At 47.1% G+C, this 19,374-nt stretch overlaps 1 long non-coding RNA gene across 1 annotated transcript; it reads right to left on the minus strand.

Annotated features, from left to right (window-relative positions):
* Positions 1-530: 530 nt before the first annotated feature.
* On the minus strand, positions 531-7,563 carry LOC105745710 (uncharacterized). Its single transcript, XR_009180383.1, has 4 exons — positions 7,188-7,563; positions 3,102-3,590; positions 2,480-2,558; positions 531-2,320 (listed from the first exon to the last, which is right to left on the minus strand). It is a non-coding gene; the product is annotated as an uncharacterized lncRNA (long non-coding RNA).
* Positions 7,564-19,374: the final 11,811 nt, after the last annotated feature.

Genomic DNA, 19,374 nt, shown 5'->3' on the forward strand with positions numbered 1-19,374 from the left:
CCAGGCAGGGGCCCCGGGGAGCTGTGTCAGAGACCGCCAAGAGCAAAAAGGACACCAAGCCCATGGTGTGAGAGTGAGCAGACCACCAAGGCTGAGGCTGGCTGGTGATGCTCTGGGCAGTGTGTCAGATAAAGATGCAAAGAAAGTTCTGGAGGTTCTAGCTGTGACCATAGGTGAGGGAGGAGGGATTTGTCCCTGGCTGCCTTCATCCCTCTCACGATACCCATGGGGCGGTCTGCTGCACCTGGGATGCTGAGTGGGTGACTGTGTATGGGAAGCATAACGAGAAGGAGGCCGAGGTTGTGAACTCTAAGACACAGGCGTATGACTCACTGCCTCATGCTTGTGTCTCACTATCTGTAAAACAGAGCACAAGAAGCAGATTCCATAGAGACAGACAGCAGATTATAGGGTGCGGGGTTTGATTTATAGCTCAATGGATGCAGTTTCTGTTTGAGGTAATGAAAAAGTTGAGGTAATGGATTTTTTTTAAAAAAAGATTTATTTATTTATTTATTTATTTCTCTCCCTTTCCCTCCCCCCCGCAGTTGTCTGTTCTCTGTGTCTATTTGCTGCGTCTTCTTTGTCCGCTTCTGTTGTTGTCAGCGGCACGGAAATCTGTGTTTCTTTTTGCTGCGTCATCTTGTTGTGTCATCTCTCCGTGTGGGTGGAGCCATTCTTAGGCAGGCTGCACTTTCTTTGGCGCTGGGCGGCTCTCCTTACGGGGCATACTCCTACGCGGGAGACACCCCTGCGTGGCACTGCACTCCTTGCGCGCATCAGCACTGCGCATGGGCCAGCTCCACACGGATCAAGGAGGCCTGGGGTTTGAACCGTGGACCTCCCGTGTGGTGACGGACGACCTGACCACTGGGCCAAGTCCACTTCCCAAGGTAATGGATATTGGTGATGGTAGAACAATAATATGAATGTTAATTAATGCTACTGAATTGTTCACTAAGAAGTGGTTAAAATGTGCAATTTTGATGTGTATATATATTATCACAATAAAAAGAAAAAAAAAACTTAAAACTCCATTACACTAATGAAATACAGAAAAAAAGAAAAATTTCTACTCAAAAACAACACACAAATCATGAAGCCTATAGTCAAAGGGTGTTGTGAGAGTTTAAATTAGAAAATATAAGTAAAATGCTCAGCTATTACCTGTGGATGCCAAAGAAACTATGTGAATAAAAGCCATTTGCCTGATGAGGGAATCAGCACAGGGGAGCTGACTCAGGGATTAGCAGATAACAAGGAGAACAATGATGGAGTAGCTTTTTGTAGAACCTAAAAAACTGCTGAGCAAGTGGTCTTCCATTTCTATTACCTTGATAATTGCTCACATCTGGAAAAGCATCATAATTAATGAGGTTCTCCCCAACCACTCATGGGTTAGAAAACATCTGTGGCTATGTGGAATTAGAAGCAGTGATTCACCAATTTCGATCTTCAAGGGCTGCTGGCAAGAAGCTCTTCAAACACAACTCACGCAAGATGAACCACTCAGAAGACACCTGGGGTCACTCCTGGCTTCTAAAATTGGGCCCCGTGTGTGGCAGCTTGCGTTCCAGATGGCCACTATTGACCTCTTCCCTTATAAGCTCTTTCCCCATAAAGGGTGGTGCCTACTCTTCTACCCTCTGAATCCAGGCTCACCTATGTCTGCTTGACCAACCCAACAGACACAAGTGATGTGAAATATGTTCTGAGCTAAGCTCTTAAGGCTGGCAGCTTCTTCCTCCCTTCTCTTGGAACATTCTAGGAGAAGTCACCTATAGTGCCCATGTTCCTCAGAAACCTCAGCTAGCCATGTGGAGAACGGTGCCAGCTCGCCCTAGCTCTTCAGCCATCCCCGCCCAAGGAAGGGGCTGCCGGACATCCCAGCTCCACAGGCCCACGCAGAGCAGTGCTGAGCCCACTCTCACTAAGGCTGCAGACATCCTGGAACAAAACCCAGCCACACCCTGTGGCCCGCCTGGGTGAGGGTGAGGGTTGGGGTTAGACAATCATATACATTGTAAAATGGCAGTGGTTTTGTGCAGCTAGGCCTTGGCGTGACGGGCAGCTGGAGCACTGGGAGCGATTCTGGCCCTGCTGGTCTTTCTGCATGTCCATGTGAGGAGCGGCTCTGGTTCCCGTGTGATCTGGAGCCTGGAGGCCCGAGAACTTGGTCCTAATCCACAGGTCACTGTCTTGGGGGCATAGTGGGGCCACGTTGGCCTTGAGGGAAGGGTGACAGGTCAGCTGCAAGGCTCCGGCTCTTCTCTTGGTTGGGGGCTCTTCTGGTGTGCACCCAGGGGGTCTAGACCCCACCCTGTTTAAGAGAAGCTGGTGAGATCATCATCCAGGAGGGATGGCTGGAGGCAGTGTGTTTTGTTAGAACAGGAAAATCACTATCAGCTGTACAGATCCCCACCTCTTCTGAGCATTCCCAGAATGCACAGAACAGGCCTGAAAAGGCACAGCGTTTTACCTGTTGGTGTTTCTGACTTTCTTGCTCCATGTCCCCTGTCTCAGTTGCTGGTGGACTCTGCTGAGTGTACACCAGTGCGCTGATAAACACAAGAAATGAGAAGTCAAAAGGCCAATACCAAGATGAAATGTCTGAACTTATCCGAGTTTGGGTATTCCTTTCATGTGCTGTTTGCTTATTTAGCCTGCTTTGGAGAACAGAAATATGGGCCATATGTTTAGAGAAAGCAATGTCAATACCACTTGCTAACACAAGCACATGCATGCACATGTCCGTGCACATGTGTGTGCAAAGCTCCTCGGGGACCCTTTCACACGTGCGTGTGGAGGGACCGTGCAGGGCTGGGCGAATGGGCTGCAGTCTGGAAATGCTTGCCTGCAGCCCTGTGAGCGCTCTTCAGCCCGGCCTGCTCCAGACCCCCTGCCCCACCCCAGCCTGGGCCTCTCCCGAGTCTGAGCAGTGTGTGCCAGAACATGTGGTCTTTCTGGCGAGGGAAATAAGTGTGCACTGAGGACCGGGTGAGGCAGGTTGGTGGTTTTCCATGAGAAATCCGAAACAACCTTTCAGAACAAGCACCACTGCCTGTGGAGACCCTTGGAGACGAATGACAAAGAATACTCACAAGAGGAAAGATCATGCCATCAAGATTCTACCATACTTAGAGCATACTGGGAGAGCAATGTTGATGCAGACTGAGAAAATGTAACTTGAAGAATCGACACATATAACCCATGCATGTTTCAGGGTCTGGCCAATTAAGTGTCAAACCAGGGTTAGTTTTCTCAATCAGCCGGAATTGCATTTTCCTGAAGTAGCAAAAATTCAATATTGCTGGAATAGGGCTTATTTTTTCTTTTCTCAGAAAGTCCAGAGGGAGGCAGTCCAGGGCTGGTACAGCTGCTCCAGGACTTTGTTCCTTGTAGCGCCCGCTCCTGTTGCTTTAGTCCTGATCCTTACATTGCTTGCTCCATATCCAGACATCACCAGGCAAAGAATGTCTGCCAGCCATCTTCTCTTTCATTAAAGGCAGGTAACTTACTTGGAAGGACCACCCAGGAGGGCTCACATTTCCTGGGCCAGCTCATGGCTGTCCCCAATATGTGATTTATTTCTGTAAGGCAGAAAGAGAGAAGGGAAAAAGAAATGGATTCTAGCAGGATGCATGCCACATTTTCATTTTAAACGAAGGCACTTATTTCGGAAAAAGACATAAGGTAGGCATGGATTAGCCACTGACCATCTTTTCAGTGCTAGTGATGGAGAAATCTCTGCCAGACCTCAGTGGCTGGACTGGGATGCCTCTACCTAGAGCAGAAAGGAGTGGAAATGGGTGCTGGGAGATTAGGGCTTTCACAGTGAAGAAGCACTCTTGTCATTCCCTATGCACTGCATAGGGATTAAAGTTTGCACAGATAGACATGCGGTAGGTCCTTGGACTATTTTAGGAGATACTGGAAATTGTACCCAGGACCTCATACATGGGAAGCAGGCACACAACCACGGAGCTACGTCCGCTCCCCAACGAAAGTTGGTTTTTTCATTTGCTTGTTTTTAGGAGGTACTGGGGATTGAACCCAGGACCTCGTACATGGAAAGTAGGCACTCAACCACTTGAACATCTGCTCCCTACTGTTCTGTCTTACAGAGAAGGGAGGTGGCTTATGGATGGCTGAAGCTGGCTCTAAAAATTACAAAATAGAGCTATAGAGTAGAGTTTTTTTTTTAACACAAACATAAATGAAGCTGATATTTCAAATGCCCATCTCGGCTAACTTTGCAATTTGTGTGGTAATGATGCTGTCTTAGCATCCCTAGTTGATGGATGAGAAGACTGCCTTCCTTGACTTTTTGCCATTCCTAGGTCTCATAGTCTGTGGCCAAGGCAGATTTTGAACTCAGGTCTTTGGTCACTGAGCTCACTCCCTATATCATGGCTCCTACTATTTTCTTTTAATTATTATTATTTTTTTAATTTGAGAAGTTGTGAGTTAACAAAACAATTCATGCACACCATACAAGATTCCCACACCTTGCCGCACCACGAATAGTTTTCAGTGTTGAGACACATTTGTTACAAATAACGAAAGAATGTCATCATCCTATTACTGCTATCTATAGCCCACAGATTATATTTGGTGTATTTTCCCCACAAACCATCCTATCATTAACACCACGTATTAGTATTGTGCACTTCTTATAGCTCATGAGAGAACGTTCTCATATGTGTCCTGTTAACCACAGTTCATCATTCACCACAGCGTTCACTGTGTTAAATGGTTCCCTGCCTTGCACAGTCCATCAAAAGTGTATGCTCAGTGGCTCTCAGTTTCATCACAGAGTTGTGTGTCCATTTCAGGTAGTTTTCATTAACCATATCCCTTAATGCCTTTTAGCATTGAAATAGTGCCTTCTTTGTCATTGCTATAGTTACTTTCTTTGCAATTGCTGTAAAGATATTAAAATATTGCTATTAACTAAAGTCTATACAAAATGTTAAGAATATGGAGATACATGGGCTCTTACTACTTTTAGTTAATTCCTTTTTGTACTCTTTTTCATCTTCTAGCATTGAGAATCCAGGACAGTTCCCTCTATTTGTTGAGAGAGAAAATGGCAAAAAGAACAGGATTCCTTAACCTCTCCTCATAATTCACCCTAAGGAGAAACCACTAGAAGAAGGGGACCCCTTCTCTTTGTAGGCGTAGCCCTTATGCCCAGTCAAGGGGTATTTTAACTTCTCTTGAGCTGTGCTGTTCTCTTGGAAGTGCCTTAATCTACATAGGCCCCAGGATGTTGTTGGGTGGGCTCAGTGGTGAGGACATATGTTCCCGCCCCGCTCCCATCCCATCCACTCCCTAGATGCTGTTCCATCTCTCTGCCTTGAGCATACCTTTTGAAAAAATCTCCTTCCTTCCTTCCTTCCTTCCTTCCTTCCTTCCTTCCTTCCTTCCTTCCTTCCTTCCTTCCTTCCTTCCTTCCTTCCTTCCTTCCTCCCTCCCTCCCTCCCTCCCTCTCTCTCTCTTTCTTCCTCTCTTCCTCTCTTCTCTCTTTCTCTCTTTCTCTCTTTCTCTCTTCCTCACTCTCTTTCTTTTCTTTTCTTTCTTTCGGAGGTATCAGGATAGGGGATTGATCCCAGGACCTTGTATGTGGGAGGCTGGTGCTCAATCACAGAGCCACAGTGGTTCCCAATTCATTGCTTTTAAAGTGGCACCTGCTTATTGTAAATATTTCATATATTTTATGTACATTTATATCTTTCTAGAGAGAAATCCCAATAAAGAAATCAAAGGCAAACAAGATCCTACTACTCAGAAATAATTATTTCTCTTCATTAGTTGGATAAGACTATCTTACAATCTTTCCACATACACACAGATTTGTGACCATAGGTGGATAGCCATTTATCGTCTTCCTTAAATATTTTATATGTGGTCCTGTTACCTAATTTTTCATCACTCTGACATGAACTTCTGTCATGTCAATAAAACTAGCTCTGAGGAAGCGGATTTGACCCAGTGGATAGGGTGTCTGCCTACCTCATGGGAGGTCCAAGTTTCAAACCCTGGGCCTCCTTGACCCGTGTGGAGCTGGCCCATGCACAGTGCTGATGCACACAAGGAGTGCCCTGCCACGCAGGGGTGTCCCCCACATAGGGGAGCCCCACGCGCAAGGAGTGTGCCCCGTAAGGAGAGCTGCCCAGCGCGAAAGAAAGTGCAGCCTGCCCAGGAATGGCGCCGCACACACGGAGAGCTGACACAACAAGATGACGCAACAAAAAGAAACACAGATTCCTGGTGCCGCTGACAAGAATGCAAGAGGACACAGAAGATCAAACAGCGAATGGACACAGAAAGCAGACAACTAGGGGGAGGGGGGGACGGAAGAGAAATAAATTAAAAATCTTTTAAAAAAACAAAAAAACTAGCTCTGCATTCTTATTTTTAATGGTTGGTAGAATTCAGTTGTCTGTATGTACCGTAATTGACCTCACCCGGCGCTGTTATTGGATGTCTATGTCATTTCCTGTTAAAGGAGAGAGAGGGGAGGTGGGGGTTCCTGGGTCCACCGGCAAGCCCTGCCCATGGACCGCTCCGAAAGCCTCTGCTGGCGGCGGGTCTGGAATGCGGAGCAGTTTCTTATCTGGTGAATGTTTTTGCTCAATGCTTTGGGCTGGGTTCAGCCTGATAAGAGCAGGGTGGAGGCTGTCCAGGGTCCCAGGCATCTGGAACCTGTTTACATGGAGAACCAGTGACCCACAGAGCAAGTTTATCTCCTGCCCACGCCCAGACACCCAAGAAGGAACAATTCACTGGCCCTTGGGCAGTTCTCCTCTGCAGAAGACATTCTCCTTGTGGTGATGCACATCTACCAAGAGGGGTCGACAAAGCCCACGGGCCCCAGGACACTGCCCCCCGGTGGGTGGAGCACTCTCCCTGCTCGAGGTGAGGGGTCCCGGGCTCCTTTGGGATTTAGGAATGATAAGGCACAATCAGGCTGGCAAAACCCCTTCGGAACAGAGAGCGCTCGATCTCACACAGGTGATCTTTTGCCCTAGAGGCGAATCATCCCCACTCAGCCAGGCTATGGTTTAGGACTGTTTTTTCTCCTGTTTATCTGGGGCTGGCTTGGGAGGGGACCAAACCCAGACACTGGGTCTGTCGTTTTAGCTGGCCTTCCATCTCCGAGGCGGGGGATGGATCCACCTTACCCACTTGTGCAGCGGGGCAGGAAGCCGTTACCCACGGATGCAGGGCGCAGCAGATGTTCCCAGTAACAGTCATGACACAGCCGCGGAGACAAACACGTCCGGGATGATGCATGGGAACACTAAATCCAAACCGCACTGTTTAGCTTTCTCTCCAGTGAAGGGGGACGCCATATCCCCTAAAGTAAATGGAAGAGATCATAGTTTAGAAAATATGACAGAGTTGAAAACTTAAAGCTGGATCACACAGTAACATCCTTAAGAGGGAAAACAATTGATAGGGGGAAGTGTATATATATTTCCCTGGCAGTTTATTAGTTTGGAGACTTCCCTACTCAGAAAGTTGAGCCCAGTGGCGGTGAGTCAGGAGTGCCTCCAACAAGCAGCGAGGAGGAGGGAGGCTTTAATAGTCCTGTGGGGAAAAGGACACATGTTGACAGAATGTGAGGAATGCGTCGGGCCCTGAGAACCCATTTTCATGCGCCCGCTTCCGCTCAGTGTTTGTTTCTGGCTGACACTGAATGCCATACATGGAGCTGTGAGACCCTGCTGTTTACATGCTCTGGTTCCCTGTTTTTCTTGTGGACTAAAAAGTCACTCAGAGTTGTAAACAATGTGCAGTGGAGTTGGATTTCACAGAGGCCAGGCTCTGGGGGAAAGGCTCCAGGGTCATCCGAAGCGCAGAGAGAGCAGGCATGGAAGAGCGGGGAAGCCTTCCCTGGTGCTCCACCGTGGAGGGGACGCGCTTCCAGCTCCAGCGGCCTCCCTTGCGTGGGCTCCTGCGGTTGCTGGGAGAAGCTGGGAGTTGCCGAGGGTTCTAGGTGGAGAGAGGAAGCCACGTTGCTGCCGGCACTCGTTTCTGGGAAAGGAGAGGTTTCAAAAGAAAAGATATCTGAATCCCCAAACTCACGTCCTTTGTTGTGATTTTCCCTTTTATATTCTAGTAAAATTTCAGTTCTGAATCTGATTTTACAGTTGTCGTGGTAAACTCATTTTCTTGAAAGAGGGGCTCCGAATGGCACAAGGTTGGCCGACGCTCCTCCTTGGGGGATGAGCTTCCCGGGACCCCCTTGCGGAGCAGTGTGAGGACTCTGCGTTCTGGGGGAGCAGCCTCCCGGGATGCGCACGTGCAAGACTGCAAGACGAGGCGGGGAAGGACCCGGGCTCTGCAGTGAGTCCACGCTGAGCCGCGAGGAGGGCAGGAGGCAGCTGCGCGCGGGCGCTCCTTCCGCGAGCACCTGCGACCCTCGAGGGGAAGGCCGGCAGGGTGCTAGAGCCCGGGCAGGGTGCTGGAGCCCGGGCAGGGTGCTGGAGCCTGGGCAGGGTGCTGGAGCCCGGGGCAGGGAGCAGCAGTGGGCCGGGGATTTCCTCGGTACTATCTAATCTGCTCATGACCGCGGAGACTTCTGTCGGTCTATGTGTCTTATAACTTACAGGTTTATAACAGCTGGAATTCGAAGAAACCTGAGAAACCAGCCAGTTCAATCTCTCATTTTACATAGAGATTGGGCACAAAGGGACAAATACTGTATGACCTCACTTAGGTGAAATAACTGGAACGTGCAAGTCCACAGAAACCAGATGGCAGGGTGCCAGGGGCAGGGTGGGGCTCGGGAAGGGGGCGAGAAAAGGCTCCCCCGGCCCAGGGTTTCTGGTTGGGTGCTGGAAAACTTTTGGTGATGGGTGGAGGTGATGGTAGCATGACATTGGGAATGTAATTAACATCGCTGAGAAGGGTTAAGATGGGAACTGCTATGCTGTGCATAAAGGGTTAAAAAACAAGCTCAGGCCTGGGAAGACTCAGGCTGAGGCAGGAGGGCTCCTGACTGCAGCTGTGATCTGGGGGCTGAGCAGGGAGGACGCCGCAGCAAAGGCCGGGGGCAGCCGTCCATCCCAGGGCTGCGCCTTCCGGGAGATCGCACAGGAGTGCTGTTATTTTTTCCTGACGAAAACAAGCCTATGTGCCATATGTTACGGATCGGAGGGTTCTGTCTGGCATCTAGAGGCTGTGATAACCTTTTCCACGGTGGTTCAGTACTTTCAAGAGTGCAGGGGCCATGCTATAGTGAGGCAGGGCCCCGTGGGCTTCGTTGGAAAGCGGGAGAGGGCTCTGCAGTGGGAGAAGGAAGGAGATGCTCACTTACCCCTGTCCTCCTTTGCTTGGGGTTCTGGGCATGGCAGACCCAGGCAGGAAACAGGGCCAGGGAGTTGGTCCTGCCAGTAAAAGCCCCTTTGTGGACCCTTTCAAACAGATGGGCTTTTGGCGCTGGAGGCAGCTTGCACTCTTATACTATGCCATTGGTAAATTAAAGACCCTCCAGCCTTACCCTCCAGTGGGTCCAAAAGAAAGCTTTTGTTTTAGTTCACAACACTTGGCCCCTGCTTGAACTTTTAGCAAGTTAGCAAAGATCTGGTGGGGAAGCAGGAGCGCTGCTGAGCGTGGGCTCTCCAAGCAACCGCAGCGATTGGTCTGCTGGGTCCAAAAACGGAGCCCTATCTTCCCAGCATATCAGGGAATCCTCTCCCAAGGTGACTTCCTGTAGAAGCTTTATCTCTGTGCCCAGCTTGCCACCCGCTCATGGTGGCAGCATGTTGAAAGTGCGGTGATGTTTTAAGAAACCCTGGAGCCCTTCCAGCTGTGACCTGGGTGATTCCCCAGCTTTGCATCTCAGAGATTGGGGCCCGTGAGCAGGGAGACCTCGAAGGACCAGGGCTGCCACCCTCAAGACCCCAGACCCCCTTCCAGAAGCCTCTCTGGGGCTCATGCCCTGGGTTAGTTCAGGCACAGGGGCTTGGTGCTTCGCTGACCTTAGCTCTGTGGGGGCAGGTTACAGCCAGTGGATCCCACCCCCCACCCCGGGTCCCCGGCCGCACAGGAGCATGGTGGGACGTTCCAAAGAAGGAAGTCTGGTCTCCACCTGCGGAGGTTCTATTTCACAGTTCGGTCCTAAAAACCAGCAATTCAATGCTGTCAGATGGACAACCAGTGCCCCAGACTCGGCCCCTGATTCTCCACCCTGGCCCTGCGCCGGCACTGCCGAGGGGCGTGGAGGGTCACAGTGCCGGGGCCCGACTGGGAAGAAGAGGGGTCACGCAGGACTGGCAGCACACCTCGTCCCCAAGTCGTCCACCAGGCCCTGGACAAACGCGGCCCCTCGCTGCTCCAGGATGCTTGAAACCATCCCGCAGAGAGCGGGATCTCTCCACGACTCTTCTTTCTGCCCTGCTGGACGGTTTTGGAACATCCTCGAGCAGTGCAGTGGGATTTAAATGAAGGTCATGCAGCTGCGCCAAGCTCTCGGAACGGCTCGTGACCTGGGTGAATTTGCTCAGGTTTGACGCTTCCCTTCCTCTCCCCCAATCAGGCTCCCAATGTGTGGACTTGTTAGTTTTCCAAGCTAATGTACTTTTCTGAGAAAAAATAATGCCTTGGCTTGTCATTACCGATCATCGTTCTCCGTGTGCAAATGCCTTTGGGCTTCTGCGGCATTATCTCGGTTCTCTGTGGGGGTTGGGGTAGACCCTGTGGAAGGGCTGTCCATGCCAGGCCGTGCTGAGACGAAATCGGTGCCTGAGGTTTTGTCCCTCTGGAAGTGAATACTGAGCACGCCAGCAACTCCAGCTTCTGGCCTCACGGTGCAGCACTTCCTGCTAGGCCTGGCAGCGAGCGCCAGACATCTCTGGTTGCTTCCCAAGCGCGATGATGTGATAGGAAGGAAGCAGGGGCATCAAAGCCCGGGGCCTGCCCCCGCGGCCGTGCTGGGAGCCAGCAGACAGCCGGCTCATTTTCTGCCCGAGACACGGAGTTTTACAAGTCTGGGGTTTTATCAGCTACAGGCTCACTGTTTCCTTCCCTCCTTGTGTTGTCCGCCTTTCCGACTCGCCAGACTTTTCTTAGGCTTGTCCAATCTGTTCGTAAGCGAGTCCCTGCTGGCTAGCGCTAAGAGCCGAGCCAATCAATGACCAGCTGCCAAGTCCAGGCCGCAACCCCAGACAACGGGGCCCTAGACGAGTGGGGCTGGGTTGCGAGCCTCCTTCTCCTGCCTTGTGAGAGGCATGGCTGCTGGGCTCTGCCCTCTTCTTCAGCACCCTGAACGGAAAGCGATTTCCCAAGGGGTCATATCGCAAAGTCGTCAGCCTCTGGGCAGGACTTAGAGGCAGCCCCTTCCCTGCCTCCCTGGCTGAGGGCAGAGGGCAGAGCCCCTGGCTGGCATGGACAGAGTCCTGTGCCCAGAAAGGGAGCTTCCCAGAGCCTGCCCCTCCCAGATCCTGGGGTATCCCCTGGCTGGATACTGGGAAGTATTGAGGAATCCAGAGGTTGTAATTTAGGAGGATATAAGATGGGGATCCTCAAACTATCACAGATGAAGGGCCAGTTTTTAATTTTTTTCAACTTTCAATGCATGTCAGAGCTATATGTATTTATAAATTACGATAAAATAAATCACTAAAAAGTGAAAACACAGGCGTACAAAGTTCAAGCTCAATAGTTAGTTTTTAGATTCAACAGACATCAAATTACTCTGTAAAACTGCTATGAAAGTTTCTGAATGTTTCCCCCCAAATGTTGTCCTTCTGTAGTCACAGACCAGGAACGGTGAGCGGACTGGCCCTGTTCTGCGTGGCTGGCTCAGTGAGCGCTGGTGTGTGTGTGTGTGTTGGAGTGTGCTCACACCCATGTGTAGGAGTGTATGTGCGTGCAGATACGTGAGTGTATGGGAGTGTGAGCAAGTGTTGGAGTGTGTGGTAGTGCGTGGGAATGTGGGCGTGTGTGAGTGTGAGTGTGGACCTGTGGGTGTGTGAGTCTGTGTGAGTACGTGTGTGAGTGTGGATGAGCGTATGGAGACCGTAGAAGCCTCGATGCCTCCAAGTTCCTAATTCTCTGCCTCCTCAATGACCAGGGACATGCCGTTAAGGATATGATTAAAAAACAGACCGTGAAAAACACCTTTTAAAACCAAAGGCCTCTGCCAACGCGCTCACAGTCCAAGGAAGATGAGAAGAGTGGGTTTTCACTTCCCCTCTTACCCATCTTCCCCGCCGCTCTGTCGCCTCGCTCTGGCAGGCCTCTCCTTTCACAGAGATGAGCGGGAGACGCCAGGGGTGCTGGGCTGCAGAGCCAGGTGTGGGTGCGGCTGGTCTCCCCGGCTCACGGGGCTCCCCTCGGGGGCTCGGCCCACGCCACCCGGCGGCTGTGCCCTGTGTGCTGGTGGGTGGGTCTGCCTGGGGGGATAGTCAGAGCTCGTTCCTTGGAACCAAACTTCATACTTTTGTTGGATTGGGAACATGCCTTCTTGTAACTGTCGGCTCTAGGCATACTGATCAGGCAAGGCCCGGTATCAAATCTCAGATCACGGAAGGGAGGCAGAGGACCCGGACGGAAGGAGAAGCCCAGGACAGACAAAGTGAGTTGGGGCATAGCTAACTTAGTTTGTGTATTTCTGCACGTTGCAGAGGGTTACATACATTCCCGGAGGGTTATGTGCCTGGGACCCGGAGATGAAAGGGAGATAAAATGGAGATAAAACGATAAAGCTTTTTGCCTCAGCACTTGCTGCTCTGCATTTTGGGTTCAGTAACAGCTGTCCCACCGTTTACCTCCTGCCTCCGAAAGGAGGCTGTGGGGAGCACCACGTTCACTACCAGAATTCCCTCGTCCTGCAGGGCCAGTGGAAAGTGCTTGGCCTGGCAGGGTGTGGGTCTTGGAAGAAAATGAATGATGGTCCCCTTGGCGCAATGTGGACGTCTAGGGCTGGAGAACAAGCACTTCCTTGAGATCCCAGCCAGTGTAGGGTCAGCTGGGAAGACATGCCCACAGGGGTAGTCAGAGCACAGCAACGAATTCCAGGAGCCAGGCAGAGCCCAACGAGGATCAGAAAACACCGGGGTCCAAAGCCCACCGTCTTGGAACCACCTCTGTGCTTAAATTTACTTTTAATTACACTGATAATACATTCCAGTAGTGAGTTAGCTAGCTAGCTAAGTGATAGATAGATAGATAGATATAGATAGCAAGGTAAAAGATCTCCTGATTACCTTTTTCAATCCTGTCCTATCTCAGAAGTAATTGTGGTATGACCAGTGGATCTTTTTTTTGTGTCTGTGTGGATATGCAAAAATGTGTAGATGTAAAAACCTACATGGTATCATATGGTGCATATTTTGCAAACTGGTTTTTGTACTCGATATTTTCTCTCAAGGATCTTTCCATGTCTGTCTGTTTAGCACCTGGGTTATGCCATAGCTAATTTATCCATTTCCTCTATTAGATAATATTTAGATTGGTTACAAGAAAAATATTGCTGTTATTAAAATCCTTATCCTTGCCCCTTTATGCACATATTTGAGTACTCTTCTTAAAGTGGGAGAGCCCCAGGGACCCCATCACATGCATAGGTACCTAGAAGTGACATTTTGGGACTAGTATTCCTTTCTTTCTTCTTAAGTGTGGTGCTTCTAGGGTTTTTGCTATTAGGTTGACTGTTTTTATTTATATACTATTGCACATTGTTCAGGAAAGATGGGGGCTCACACTCCCTGGCTTGTGCTTAGCCAGTACCTGCTCTCTCTCAAGGCTGGCTGTTGTGCCCTGCAGTGGGAAAAAGGCTGTGCTCCACAGCTAGAGTAAGTATCGTTTAGAACCCCCAGGCTGTGCGATATATTCTCAGACCTCCAGCCTGGGGTTTTGGAGTGACTGATCCAGATAGAGGATATGTGAAACCTTAAGAGCTTTGTTTTCACTCTGGGTCAACCATCAGGGAGGCAAATAGACTCTGGTGTCCTTATGGGGAAGGGTTCTAGATTCTTTCTGGTGGGTTGGTGGGGTATTTCAGACTGTGGGCCCTGTCTTGATTGGTCTAATCACCACGGCAGCGGCCATTCTCCAACCTCCTGCTTTCCTGCCTACCGTTTGGATATCTGAACTCCTCACCAGAGAAGGCATAGTTGTTAGACATTCTCAAGATTTTAATCTATTGAGCAATTCATTCTTTGGGAATTGTGGCTAATCTTGATGGAGCTCCACCAAGTTTGATCTTCTTATGTAGAAAACAACTTTCCAACCTTTGAAAAGTTTTGTGATAATTGTTTACTTGGGTCACAACGACCCTCCGTGCTCCTTTGTATTTGACTTTGCAAAGCAGTGACCTTGGGTTTGTTTCTATGGCTCCACAGCAGTAGGATACACGTCTATGATGCTAAAAAAATTGGTACTTCCTGGACACAAAGAGGCAAGGTGGTAAGGTGGAAGGCACCGGGGGGACCCGGGTCACATCCTCACTCTTGCATTCAGCAGGTGGCAGGGCTGATTAACTTAATTGGTTTGGATCTGTTCCATCTTTTATAAAATGAGAGGGCTGAAGCAGACCATCCTTGAGTTTGCAAGCTATACATCTTTATGTTCAATTAAATGACCTTTTCTGGAACTTTTTGCTCTATTTGACCTACAGAAAAGGCATATTTTGTTAACGGTTCTTTCTGTGTTGTCATCAGATCAGGGAATTTTTCTGGAACCAAAGAAATATAATTACATGGAGAATCAAGGAGTCTGAGCCAGCATCTAAGAAATGCCTTGAATAGGCTGAGAACGCTGCACGTCTTACCATCCCGAGTGTCTATTTCCTCATCCTGAAATAAAAAAAGGCTACATGAGTAAACTTATGAGGTCTACAATGAGCCCCTAGTGGTTCCTAAATAGTTTAGTGTCGCAAAACTTCTTGCGAAATAAAACCCCAATGATTCTCTTTCTCTGCCTTACATTGCATCATTTTGAAAAGATGAATGTTCATTCTACAAATTCCACCCTGAAGAGTTTAAAGCTTTCCCCAATATTTGATATGCCAAAGCATCAGAACAGCCAAAGTGAGAGGGCAAGTCAGAGAATGGGTAGAGGTGGTATAAAAACCAGACGATATCCGTACCCCCGGAGCATATAGAGCCTCTATTCAAAGTTTCAGGACGGGCTCTAGGGCAAACTGTGAAGGAGGCGAGGAGGTTCTTGGCCTCTAGCTTCCCTTTCCTATTTCTTTTCCTCTCTAGACATTCCCCTATTTCCCAATCAACATTGACCCATTTAATATCCTTCTCTCTAATTAATCTGCTTTCCTAGGAAATGATCTGAAAAATTCATTCACATTAAGGTATAAAGGAATTTTATCATTTTAACATTAAAGAGGCAGGGATGCAAAAGCCATCTAACCTCATTTTCAAGCTAATGATATCACTATTTATTGAGCACTTTCTTCAGGGCTAGGTATTGGGACTACTGTGATGGGTAGGACTTCTCTTGTGTGCTGTTTTGCCAATCCTATAAGATAATATCATTGACACACATAAGGGGTGTACCTCCGTTTTTTAAGCTCCAGAGCAATGCGAGCATACTTGGTAGATTTGATTTTCAAAGATCTTGTCAACTTCTGTGCTAAGTTAGCCTTGCCTATTTTACCTCATATGGGGCTTAGAAACAAAAGCATCAGTGAGGAATTGAATAATTTATATGTATATAATAGTAAATAAATTTCAGCAAGGTTTTGCATTTTCAAATGTAGAAGTCTTTCACCTTCTCACTTAAATTTATTCCTAGGTATTTCATTCTTTTGGTTAATTTCATGTGTCATCTTGGCTAAGGTATAATGTCTAGTAGTTTGGTCAAGCGAACTGGCTTGATTGTTACTGAGGATATTTTGTGAATTTAAATCAGTCAGTTTATTGCATCTATGGATGGTTATATTTACAATCAAAGGAAAGTGTTTTCAGAAATTAGAGGAGTCTCCTCCTCCAATCAGTTGGAGGTGTTAAAGTGAGAACTGAGGATTTCAGCAGTCAGAATGAAGAATTTCTATCCCTACATCAATCAGCTGTCTTCTCCTAGGGAATTCAACTTCACCTTCATCAAGTTTCCAACTTGGGGCCTGCCCTGTTGAATTCAGACATGCCAATCCCACGGTCGCTGACCAATTCTTATAATAAATCTCATAATATCTTATCTATGTATCTAATTTATTATCTATATTATCCCCTTCTTCCCTTCCTCCCTTCCTCCTTTTCTTTCTCTCTTTCTTTCTTTCTCCATCCCTTCACCCATTCATCCACCCACTTGCAGGTGTGGGGTCTCCTGTAAGTATAGAAGTCCCAGGAAAGGGCTTAGGTGTGATTGGGCTCAGCAGATGCACAAAGGCCAAGAAATAGTGTGAGTGTTAAAAATGGACTGAGTTTCTACATATAAAAAAGTGCAAACAATCCACAAAAAATATGACTGGCACTAATGAATGAATTCAGAAAAGTTGCAAGGTATACAAATATCAGTTGTGTTGTTATACACCACCAATGGAAAAATCTGAAAGGGAAAATAAGAAAACAATTCCATTTACAATAGCATCCAAAAGAATAAAACACCTGGGAATAAATTTAACCATCGAGGTTGTCTTAGTTTGCCAAGGATGCTATAACAAATACCACTGACTGAATAAACTTGAAATTCCTTGAACAACAGAAACTGATTGTCTGTCCTACAGTGTTGGAGGCTAGAAGTCTAAAATCAATGTGTTGGCAGAATCATGCTTTTTCAGAAGTCTATAGTGTTCTAGCAGTGGCCTGCCAGCAATCCATAACTCAATCTCTGTCACATAAACTTCTCTTTCCCTATCTGTCTCTTCCTGTTTCCTCATTTCCTGTGTTTATAAAGACTCCTGTCATACTGGATTTAGGTCCACCCTTATTCAGTTTGGCCTCACAATAGCTAATAACATCTTCAAAGACTGTATTACAAATAGGTTGACATGTACAGGAACAGGGATTAGGACTTGAACTTGTCTTTGTGGGGGACCAAAGATGAAATACTTGTACACTTAAGACAACAAAACATTGCCAAAAGAAATTAAAGAAGCTCTGAATAAATGGAAAAGCTTCCTGTGTTTGTGGATTGGAAGATGCAATATTATTAATATAGAAATACTGTCCAAAGAGATCTAAAATTCAATGCAACCCCTATCAAAATTCCAATGGCCTTTTTTTTTTTTTTCCAGAAATGGAAAAACTGATCATCAAATTCATGTGGAATTGTGAGGGTCCCCAAGTAGCCAAAACAAATCTTGAAAAAGAAGAACAGAGATGGAAGGCTTATACTTCCTAATTTAAACACTTACTATTTAGCTATAGTAACCAAGACAGAGTGGTGCTGGCTTAAAGGTAGACATATAGACCAATGGAACAGATTTGAGAGCCCCCAAATAAACCTATATATCTATAGTCAATTGCTTTTTTAGTAGGGTGTCAAGACCACCCAAAATGGAGGGAATAATCACTTAACAACCAGTGCTGGTTAACTGGATATCCACATGCAAAATAATGAAGGTAGACCCCTACCTCACATCATAAGCAAAAATTAACTCAAAAGAGATAAAAGACCTAATATAAGAATTAAAACTTTAAAACCCTTAGAAGAAGACATAGACATAGTATGTATCTTCATGTGTTGGAGATTTGGCAATGGATTCTCTTTTTTTTTGTCTTTATTTATTTTTTTTAATGTCACATTTAAAAAAATGAGGTCCCCATATGCCCAAAACCCTCACCCTACTCCTCCCCCCATAACAACAATCTCCTCCTTCTTCATGAGACATTCATTGCACTTGGTGAATACATCTCTGAGCACTGCTGCACCTCGTGGTCAATGGTCCACATCATAGCCCACACTCTCCCACAGTCCACCCAGTGGGCCATGGGAGGACATACAATGCCCGGTAACTGTCCCTGCAGCACGACCCAGGACAACTCCAAGTCCCGAAAACGCCCCCACATCACATCTCTTCCTCCCACTCCCTACCCCCGGCAGCCACCATGGCCACTTTCTCCACACCAATGCCATATTTTCTTTGATTACTAATCACAGTAGTTCATGAATAGAATATCAGTAAGTCCACTCTAATCCATACTCTATTCCTCCACCCTGTGGACCCTAGAATGGTTGTGTCCACTCCACATCTTTATCAAGAGGGGGCTTAGATTCCACGTGGATGTTGGATGCAACTCTCCTGCTTCCAGCTGTAGGCACTCTTGGCTCCCTGGTGTAGTGGTTGACCCTCTTCACCTCCATGTTAGCTGAGTGGGGTAAGTTCAATAAACCAGAGTATATGGATTCTTATATACAATACCAAAGGGATAAGAAATAAAAGAAAAAATAAAGATATTGGACCCTCCAAAATTAAAAATTTTTGTGTATCAAAGGACATTATCAAGAAAGGGAATAGACAACCTCCAAAATGGGAGTAAATCATATATCTCATAAGAGTTTAAATTCCAGAACATATAAAGGACTCCTTCAACCTAATGACAAAAAGGTAAACAACCCAATTAAAAAATGGGCAAAGGAGTTTTTGGGAAGTTTGGTGAAGACATCCTTTTTGAGTCTGCATTTTGTTGACAATAATAACATTTGGTGATGATAGCTTCTTCACTGTGATAAATACTTTGATAATGAATTCTAAATAGGTATTTGATCATTTGATTGATACTTTTATAAAGCTTATTGGTGAAAGACCCTGAATACAAATGATAGATGTGAGAAGAGTTTTGGATTTAAGATTAAATGGGTCAGTGAACACTATTGTATTTCCTTTTGTGCCTTCAACTGTAGTAATGTGATATTTTGTTAATGTTTTAGAATTTGGTACAGAAAGTCACATAAATGGCAGGACTCTCGTTACTATAAATACAATGGGACTTCTTTATTCCCTTTTTTTTTTTTCCTCATTGGTCTTAAAAGCCTGTATTTTCTTGGAAGAAAGATTCCTCTATTCCAGAAATGTTGGTATCATCACATTCTTCCTCTGGATGTGAAGAAACACTTTGTGGCCATGATTTGCTGAGAACAATTAAAGACTCTGGGAAGGAGCATCATTTCTCTTATGATCTCCAGTGTTACTTGGTTCCTTCTGTCGAACAAGGCAAAGTGCTCATCTAACTCTTGCGTCATGAGCCAGCATAACCAGCTCCCCTAGTTCTTTGCTCCTGCTTCCTGCAGTGCTGCAGAGACATCTGTGTCTGTAAATTTCAGTAAAGCATTCTTTTGAAACCCCACAGAAAGTCCTTATCTCTCCTCAGGAAGAGTAGGAAGAGGGTAGATCTGACAATAGTTTTGTGTGTAAATGGGGAACTCTTTTATGGAACTAGGACTGCTGCTCTGTGCAGGGTA

The sequence above is a fragment of the Dasypus novemcinctus genome, chromosome 14 (assembly GCF_030445035.2).
Source record: "Dasypus novemcinctus isolate mDasNov1 chromosome 14, mDasNov1.1.hap2, whole genome shotgun sequence".
Classification (NCBI taxonomy): domain Eukaryota; kingdom Metazoa; phylum Chordata; class Mammalia; order Cingulata; family Dasypodidae; genus Dasypus; species Dasypus novemcinctus.